A 9272-nucleotide genomic window follows, 5' to 3' on the forward strand; every position below is an offset into this window, starting at 1 on the left:
GAGAGGAGGGCGCCCCCCTGTAGGGCGCGCCCCCTGTCTCGTGGGCGCCTGGTGGCCCCCCTCCACTTATGCCAGCACCCACACACTTCATCTTCTACCCAAAAAAAATCCCCATCCAGCTCAAGCCCGAGTTCTAGCTCGTTTTGCTGCGATTTTTGATCTCTTATCTCAAAGCTCCATTCGCAAAACTGCCTTGGGAGATTGCTCCTTGGTATGTGACACCTCCATTGGTCCAATTAGTTTCTGTTCTAGTGCTTTATTCATTGCAAATTTTTGCTGCATAGGTGACCATGTTCTTGAGCTTGCATGGTAAATTTTTGAGGTCTCAAGAAATTCCAATGCATGATATAGGCTCTAGGCACTTGTAGGAGTAGTTGCTATCAATCTTGTTTAGTTTTATTCACTTTTATTTTGAAGTTACTAAAAATTTCAGAAATTTTCAGAAAATGTTAAGGAGGCTCTTTAACGGCTCTTCTAGCCAAAGCTCTAAGGAAAAACAAGACAAAGAGAAAGAAAAACCCAAGTATAATCTTCCTCGCTTAGCGGAACTACGGTCATGTGAATGGCCGTGTGAGGATTTCTTGAAAGAAGCCATAATTCATGAAGACTTTTATGCTTTAATCGGGACTGCAGGCCTCACTGGTTTCATGAACGATCGAATCGATCAGTATCTCTTACTTACCAATACTTTCGTGCAAAAAATTTATTATTATGCTAAGAAGTCACCTCCTGCAGTATCATTTCATTTATATGATGAATTCAGAGAAATGTCTTTACGTGATTTTTGCGCGGTGTGTAGGATACCTTATGAGGGAGAATTAGAGGAACCCCATCGTAAAGATGTCGATGGCTTTGTTAATACTATCGCTGTAGAGGAGCCAAAGAAGGGTTCCGAGGCAAAAGTCTCTAGCATACACTTTCCTGTTTTACGCTACTTTGCCATATTTGCTAGTAGATGCTTGATTGGTCGTGGGAATAGTGGAAATTTGAGCGTTCCAGATATTATTATTCTTCAACATGCTTTGCTGGGAGACAATACTTTTAGTATGGGTGCCGTCGTTGCTAAACGACTAGCCCTGAATCGTACAAAAGGCCCCATATTTGGAGGTATCTATGCTGCACATCTTGCTGAACATTTTCAGATACCCATTAGGCACCTTGAGGAGGAGGAGACAAAATTACTTCCTCACATTTTAGATTACAAGAGCATGGTAGCACACAAGTTTATTGTTGACAACGAAGAGAAGATGCTCTTGTATAGACTTAGATTCAATAAGAAACACTTTAAGTTTATTATTTTGCATGCACCTCTGTTATTTGATTTGCTTGCAGAAAGTCGTCTTGTCACGCCGGAGGCAGTGAACAACCATCTAGCCCAAGCTTTTACTCCGGAACCTAAACCTGAGTCGGAACCTGAGCTGGACCCTTATCGTGCATCATCTGTCTAGTGGGATCCGGAGATGACCAGCCGGTGGTATCCTGATTACACCTCCCACTACACCGGGGAGAGTAGCGGCGGTCCTTGGTATTAAACCAACTTAGGCCAAAAGCCTAAGCTTGGGGGAGTACGTATTTCTCACCGACTTTACATTCATGTTCACACACTAGTCGTCGGTGCTCATACTCTTTCATTGTATTATCCATGTTAGTTTAAATTTTCTTTTTCTAGTTTTCTTATTGTGTGTTCGATAAACCTTAAGAAAACCCAAAAAAAATAGTTAGTTTAAATTCCATGCTTGTAGTAGAAATTAAAATGAAAACCCAAAAAGATTTCTCGTTCTTCTTTTACTTGTTGGGAGCTTTCCCGTGTAAATAATTTTCTTTTATTTTCTTTTCTTTGGGGGTCGAGAGTAGAAGACCATATTGAGAATGTTTAGTGGCTCTCATATGCATGATTGTTTATTTAACTTAGAGCCCATATTGCTTTATCTTCTCTCTTGAGTTGAATGCTTGTAGATTCCAGCTTAGTCCAATGCACGTGCACTATTATTATTATACACACCGTTCGGTCGTGCAAGTGAAAGGCAATAATGACGATATATGATGGACTGATTGAGATGAGAAAAGCTGGTATGAACTCGACCTCTCTTGTTTTTGTAAATATGATGATTCATTGTTCCTGAGTCAGCTATTGTGAAGTAAACATATTTGCAATGACATTTAGAGATTATAGTTGCTTGTGCCATGCTTGATTAGCTATGAGTTATAATGGTTTACCTTGCGTGCCAACATGCTATTAGAATGATTATGATGTGGTATGATGGGATGGTATCCTCCTTTAAATGAATTGAGTGACTCGACTTGGCACATGTTCACGCATGTAGTTGAATCAAATCAACATAGCCTTCATGATATTTATGTTCATGGTAGATTATATCCTACTCATGCTTGTACTCGGTGTAAATTAATTTTAATGCATGTTTACGACTGTTGTCGCTCTCTCAGTTGGTTGCTTCCCAGTCTTTTGCTACCATTCACCTGTACTAAGCGGGAATACTGCTTGTGCATCCAAACTCCTTAAACCCCAAAGTTGTTCCATATGAGTCCACTATACCTACCTATATGCGGTATTTACCTGCCGTTCCAAGTAAATTTGTATGTGCCAAACTCCAAACCTTCAAATGAAATTCTGTTTTGTATGCTCGAGCAGCTCATGTTTCAACTAGGGCTGCCTATATCTTCCATGCTAGGTGGGTTATTCTCATGAGGAGTGGACTCTGCTCCTCACTCACGAGAAAGGGCCGGTAACCGGGATGCCCAGTCCCACGATCCAAAATGATCAAAGCAAATGAAAATAATTAAAAAAAACTCCCCCAGGGCTGTTGTATGTTGGAGGCACTCGTTGTTTCGAGCAAGCCATGGATTGATGCTTGTTGGTGGTTGGGGGAGTATAAACCTTTACCATTCTATTTGGGAACTACCTATAATGCATGTAGTATGGAAGATACAGCCATCTCATAGTTGTTACATTGACAGCAAAAGTATGCCGCTCAAAATGTTATTCACTCTCTATTTTAAATCGAGCTCTGGCACCTCTACAAATCCCTGCTTCCCTCTGCGACGGGCCTATCTATTTACTTTTATGTTGAGTCATCACCCTTCTTATTAAAAAGCACCCGCTGGAGAGCACACTGTCATTTGCATTCATTACTATTGGTTTATATTGGGTATGACTTGACTGGATCTCTTTTACCATGAATTACAATGTTTAGTCAGTCCTTGATCTTTAAAGGTGCTCTGCATTTATGTTCTGCGGTCTCAGAAAGGGCTAGCGAGATGCCATTTTGTTATATCATGTTATGATTATTTTGAGAAAGTGTTGTCATCTGAGTTTTATTATTATGGCTTGCTAGCTGATTATGCTATTGATATGAGTAACTGTGAGAACTATGTGTTATTGTTAGTATGGTTAGTTCATAATATTTGTTGAAACTTGAATGTTGGCTTTTCATGTTACAACAACAAGAGCAAACAGAGTTTGTAAAAGTTTTTCTTTATCACTTTCAGTTTATCAACTGAATTGCTTGAGGACAAGCAAAGGTTTAAGCTTGGGGGAGTTGATACGTCTCCAACGTATCTACTTTTCCAAACACTTTTGCCCTTGTTTTGGACTCTAACTTGCATGATTTGAATGAAACTAACCCGGACTGACGTTGTTTTCAACAGAACTGCCATGATGTTGTTTTATGTGTAGAAAAGAAAAGTTCTCGGAATGTCCTGGAAATCCACGGAGGCACTTTTCAGATTTAATAAGAATTTTTGGCGAAAGAATTAGTGCCAGGGGCCCACAGGCTGTCCACGAGACAGGGGGCGCCCCCCCCCCTAGGGCGCGCCCTCCTATCTCGTGGGCCCCCTGGACCTCCTCTGACCTCAACTCCAACTCCATATATTCCGTCTCGGGGAGAAAAAAAATCAAGGAAAAAGTTTCATCGCGTTTTACGACATGGAGCCACCGCCAAGCCCTAATCTCTCTCGGGAGGGCTGATCTGGAGTCCGTTCGGGGCTCCGGAGAGGGGGATTCATCGTTGTCATCATCATCAACCATCCTCCATCACCAATTTCATGATGCTCACCGCCGTGTGTGAGTAATTCCATCGTAGGCTTGCTGGACGGTGATGGGTTGGATGAGATTTACCATGTTATCAAGTTAGTTTTGTTAGGATTTGATCCCTAGTATCCACTATGTTCTGAGATTGATGTTGCTATGACTTTGCTATGCTTAATGCTTGTCACTAGGGCCCGAGTGCCATGATTTCAGATCTGAACCTATTATGTTTTCATGAATATATGTGTGTTCTTGATCCTATCTTGCAAGTCTATAGTCACCTATTATGTGTTATGATCCGACAACCCCGAAGTGACAATAATCGGGATACTTCTCGGTGATGACCGTAGTTTGAGGAGTTCATGTATTCACTATGTGCTAATGCTTTGTTCCGGTTCTCTATTAAAAGGAGGCCTTAATATCCCTTAGCTTCCGCTAGGACCCCGCTGAACACGGGAGGGTAGGACAAAAGATGTCATACAAGTTCTTTTCCATAAGCACGTATGACTATTTATGGAATACATGCCTACATTACATTGACGAACTGGAGCTAGTTCTATATCACCCTATGTTATAACTATTGCATGAGGATCGCATCCGGCATAATTATCCATCACTGATCCATTGCCTATGAGCTTTTCACATATTGTTCTTCGCTTATTTACTTTTCCGTTGCTACTGTTACAACTACTACAAAAACCCAAAAACATTTATCTTTACTTTTGCTACCGCTACTATTATTATCATACCACTTTTGCTACTAAACACTTTGCTGTAGATACTAAGTTATCCAGGTGTGGTTGAATTGACAACTCAACTGCTAATACTCAAGAATATTCTTTGGCTCCCCTTGTGTCGAGTCAATAAATTTGGGTTGAATACTTTACCCGCGAAAGTTGTTGCGATCCCCTACACTTGTGGGTTATCACCATGCGCCGCCATGACGAGCGGAGCAAGGGCCTGCCATGGCAGATGATCCTGGCGCGGCGGTGCGAGGAGCGGCGGAGCGTTCTTTTGCGGTAGAAAGACTTCTTGGCAGCTTCTTTCCTCACGCGCGGGCGCCGGACGCGGTGGATCACGCCGTGGAGCCGCATGCCTTGGCACCAAAACGCCATCTTGGGGCAGAGGTGGTGGGGGCACTCTGTGAGCTACGTCTTCTGTAGCTGGTGGAGGGCGAGGCAGAGAGTGGGACGGCGCCGGGGAGCCCCCTGCGGCGCGGACGTGCTCGGCGACGCGGTCGAGCCAGTCCTCGTAGAGGTCGTCGATCGGGTGGTAGTGCAGTGATGTCTACTATACAACCTTCTTCATGTAGACGTTGTTGGGCCTCCAAGTGCAGAGGTTTGTAGGACAGTAGCAAATTTCCCCCAAGTGGATGACCTAAGGTTTATCAATCTGTGGGAGGTGTAGGATGAAGATGGTCTCTCTCAAACAACCCTGCAACCAAATAACAAAGAGTCTCTTGTGTCCCCAACACACCCAATACAATGGTAAATTGTATAGGTGCACTAGTTCGGCGAAAAGATGGTGATACAAGTGCAATATGGATGGTAGATATGGATTTTTGTAATCTGAAAATATAAAAACAGCAAGGTAAAAATTGGTAAAAGTGAGCGTAAACGGTATTGCAATGATACGAAACAAGGCCTAGGGTTCATACTTTCACTAGTGCAAGTTCCCTCAACATGCAACAAAGAGTCACTCCAAAGTCACTAATAGCGAAGAACAAACGAAGAGATTATGGTAGGGTACGAAACCACCTCAAAGTTATTCTTTCCAATCAATCCGTTGGGCTATTCCTATAAGTGTCACAAACAACCCTAGAGTTCGTACTAGAATAACACCTTAAGATACAAATCAACTAAAACCCAAATGTCACCTAGATACTCCAATGTCACCTCAAGTATCTTTGGGCATGATTATACGATATGCATCACACAATCTCAATTCATCTATTCAAACCAACACATAGAACCTCAAAGAGTGCCCCAAAGTTTCTACCGAAGAATCACGACGAAAACGTGTGCCAACCCTTATGCATAGGTTCATGGGCGGAACCAGCAAGTTGATCACCAAAACATGTATCAAGTGAATCACGTGATATCCCATTGTCACCACAGATACGCACGGCAAGACATACATCAAGTGTTCTCAAATCTTTAAAGACTAAATCCAATAAGATAACCTCAAAGGGGAAACTCAATCCATTACAAGAGAGTAGAGGGGGAGAAACACCATAATGATCCAACTATAATAGCAAAGCTCGCGATACATCAAGATCGTGCCAAATCAAGAACACGAGAGAGAGAGAGAGAGAGAGATCAAACACATAGCTACTGGTACATACCCTCAACCCTGAGGGTGAACTACTCCCTCCTTGTCATGGAGAGCGCCGGGATGATGAAGATGGCCACCGGTGAGGGTTCCCCCCTCCGGCAGGGTGCCGGAACAGGGTCCCGATTGGTTTTTCATGGCTCTGGAGGTTTGCGGCGGCGGAACTCCCGATCTATTCTGTTCCCCATAGGTTTCAGTATTTATAGGAATTTTTGGCGTAGGTTTCACGTTAGGGGGTGTCTCCAAGCTGTCCACGAGGCAGAGGGCACGCCCTAGGGGGGAGGGCGCGCCCCCCACCCTCGTGGGCAGCCTGGGACTCCTCTGGCCCAACTCCGATGCTCCGTGGTCTTCTTTTTGGTCCATAAAAAATCAGCAAAAATTGGCACGTCAATTGGACTCTGTTTGGTATTCCTTTTCTGCGAAACACTGAAATAGGCAAAAAACAACAATTCTGGGCTGGGCCTCCGGTTAATAGGTTAGTCCCAAAAGTAATATAAAAGTGGAAAATAAAGCCCAATATTGTCCAAAATAGTAGATAATATAGCATGGAGCAATCAAAAATTGTAGATACGTTGGAGACGTATCACGCAGGAGCTCGTTCGCCATGAGGAGCGCGGCCTACGCATCCATGGGAGCGCGACGTGTGTGGGACGAAGAACCGGCCGTGGTCAGCTATGGAGTGGCGATGCGGCCGTCCTGCTGAACCGATGGGTGCATCAAGGATGCTTGCTGCTCGTTCATTGCCGGACCGGTGGCGGCATTGGCGGCAGGAGACGGAGAACGATGAGGTGGCCCGCCGACAGGAGCCGTCTGAGCGACGCAGGTGGTGAGGGCAGCCCGACGCTCAGCTCGAGCGCGGCGAGTGTCCGCCATGAAGACGACGGAGCGACGGAGCGACGGATCGACGGAAGGGAAGCTATGGCGCACCCCTACCTGGCGTGCCAAATGTCGGATCACGGGTTCCGGCAAAACCCTGAAGGTTTGAACTCTGGGGTGCGCGCCAAATGTCGGATCACAATATCTCTTATTTAATTAATGCATCTATATACTTGGTAAAGGGTGGAAGACTCGGCCTTATGCCTGGTGTTCTGTTCCACTCTTGCCGCCCTATTTTCCATCATACCGGTGTTATGTTCCCGTATTCTGCGTTCCTTATGCGGTTGGGTGATTTATGGGACCCCCTTGACAGTTCGCTTTGAATAAAACTCCTCCAGGAAGGCCTAACCTTGGTTTTACCATTTGCCTCACCTAGCCCTTTTTCCCTTGGGATTCCGGAGCCCGAGGGTCATCTTTATTTTACCCCCCCCCCCCCGGGCCAGTGCTCCTTCGAGTGTTGGTCCAACCTGAGCGATGTCCGGCGCCCCCTGGGCAACCAGGGTCTATGCCAACTCGACGTCTGGCTCATCCGGTGTGCCCTGAGAACAAGATATGTGCAGCTCCTATCGGGATTTGTCGGTACATCTGGCGGCTTTGCTGGTCTTGTTTTACCATTGTCAAAATGTCTTGTAAACCGGGATTCCGAGACTGGTCGGGTCTTCCTGGGAGAAGGTATATCCTTCGTTGATCGCGAGAGCTTATCATGGGATAAGTTGGGACACCCCTGCAGGGTATTGTCTTTCGAAAGCCGTGCCCGCGGTTATGTGGCAGATGGGAATTTGTTAATGTCCGGTTGTAGATAACTTGACACCAGATCCGAATTAAAACGCATAAACCGTGTGTGTAGTCGTGATGGTCTCTTTTCGGTGGAGTCCGGGAAGTGAACACGGTTTTGGGTTATCTTTGACATAAGTAGGCGTTCAGGATCACCTCTTGATCATTGCTAGCTTCACGACCGTTCCGTTTGCTCTCTCCTCGCTCTGATTTGCGTATGTTAGCCACCATATCATGCTTAGTCACTGCTGCAACCTCACCACTTTACCCCTTCCTTTTCCATTAAGCTTTGCTAGTCTTGATACCCATGGTAATGGGATTGCTGAGTCCTCGTGGCTCACAGATTACTACAACAACAGTTGCAGGTACAAGTTTTGCGGTGATCATGACGCGAGAGCGATGTTTGCTTTTTCGGAGTTCTTCTTCTGCTTCTTCTTCGAGCAGGGGATAGGTTCTAGGTCGGCAGCCTGGGCTAGCAGGGTGGATGTCGTTTGAGTTTCTGTTTATGTTTCATCGGCAGTCGGATGTTGATCTTGCGGCGGCGGAACTCCCGATCTATTCTGTTCCCCGTAGGTTTCAGTATTTATAGGAATTTTTGGCGTAGGTTTCACGTCAGGGGCTGTCTCTGAGCTGTCCACGAGGCAGGGCGCGCCCTAGGGGGGAGGGCGCGCCCCCCACCCTCGTGGGCAGCCTGGGACTCCTCTGGCCCAACTCCGATGCTCTGTGGTCTTCTTTTGGTCCATAAAAAATCAGCAAAAATTGGCACGTCAATTGGACTCTGTTTGGTATTCCTTTTCTGCGAAACACTGAAATAGGCAAAAAACAACAATTCTGGGCTGGGCCTCCGGTTAATAGGTTAGTCCCAAAAGTAATATAAAAGTGGAAAATAAGGCCCAATATAGTCCAAAACAGTAGATAATATAGCATGGAGCAATCAAAAATTATAGATACGTTGGAGACGTATCAGGCATCCCCAAGCTTAATTCCTGCTTGTCCTCGAGTAGGTAAATGATAAAAAAATTGATGCGGAGTGCTACTTGGCATAATTTCAATGTAATTCTTCTTAATTGTGGTATGAATATTCATATCCGAAAGATTCAAGACAAAAGTTCATATTGACATAAAAATAATAATACTTCAAGCATACTAACTAAGCAATTATGTCTTCTCAAAATATCATGGCCAAAGAAAGTTCATCCCTACAAAATCATATGGTTTAGTCATGCTCCATCTTCGTCACACAAAA

This window comes from Triticum dicoccoides, chromosome 5B (assembly GCF_002162155.2).
Source record: "Triticum dicoccoides isolate Atlit2015 ecotype Zavitan chromosome 5B, WEW_v2.0, whole genome shotgun sequence".
In the NCBI taxonomy this organism is placed as follows: domain Eukaryota; kingdom Viridiplantae; phylum Streptophyta; class Magnoliopsida; order Poales; family Poaceae; genus Triticum; species Triticum dicoccoides.